Source organism: Arachis duranensis, chromosome 1 (genome assembly GCF_000817695.3).
Source record: "Arachis duranensis cultivar V14167 chromosome 1, aradu.V14167.gnm2.J7QH, whole genome shotgun sequence".
In the NCBI taxonomy this organism is placed as follows: domain Eukaryota; kingdom Viridiplantae; phylum Streptophyta; class Magnoliopsida; order Fabales; family Fabaceae; genus Arachis; species Arachis duranensis.
Genome location: NC_029772.3, coordinates 69,042,897 through 69,043,949, shown reverse-complemented (window position 1 = coordinate 69,043,949; position 1,053 = coordinate 69,042,897).

Below are 1,053 nucleotides of genomic sequence, written 5' to 3'. Positions count from 1 at the left end.
TTATTTAAATTTTAATATTATATACATTTAATATTATTTTTTCTAAGATTTTTTTTGTTATATTTTGGTATATGAATTCTTAACTTATTTCTTATGTATTATTTATTTTAATTTTAAAGCCCAAAAAATTTTTTTTGTACAGACATGTTATAATTAATATTCATATGCTATTTTTTTTGGATTTTAGTCTAATATGTAAAACTTACAAAAAAAATTTAAATTTAAAAATAAAAAGTGATTAACCTGATTAACATGTTACTTTTTTAAACAAGGCCATTCAAATAAAATATAATAAATAAAGAATTTAGATTTAACGAACTAACATGTGCAGCTCCCTACTTAACAAGGAGCATTTAAGAATGAGTCTTTATAAGTATATATATATATATATCTACTTAATATACTAAAACTGGGTTTTCCCCCAACTAATAAAGGTGAGGTGTCGATCTCTCGTGACTCCGTTTTTTCTCCAAAATGAACTTTCCTATTCTCTATTCTAAATTATTTTATAAAAAATATCTTTATTATAATTATATTATAATTAATATTTAATGAATAATACATAATTATACTAATTTAGGAAATATCTTTATTATAGTTATATAAAATCAATATTTAATGTATTATTAAACTACTTATCAATTATAATGCATAATTACTGTACATAATAACAAATTGCCTTAATAGTAATTAATTTACATATTTATTTTTGTTTTACTAAGGTCTATAAATAGTATTTTCCTGTCGTACATGAATCTAAATTTGAGAGTCAGCTCATAATTTTATATTTAGTATTTTTTTTACTACTTCATAGAATAAGAATGTATTCTTCGTTTTTTATTGAAGTTGATCATTTTAAGGTACAATTTATAATTTTTTATAATATTTTTCATATACTCATCATATGATATTATTCTTTTGATAATTTTTTATTTGTTGTTATTCTAAGTTATTCTTATCGTCTAATATTTAAGTTCGATTGTCTTTTGCCACAATCGTTTACAATGCATCACATCCATGAAATACCTCATCGAGTTGTCTTCACTGATTCGG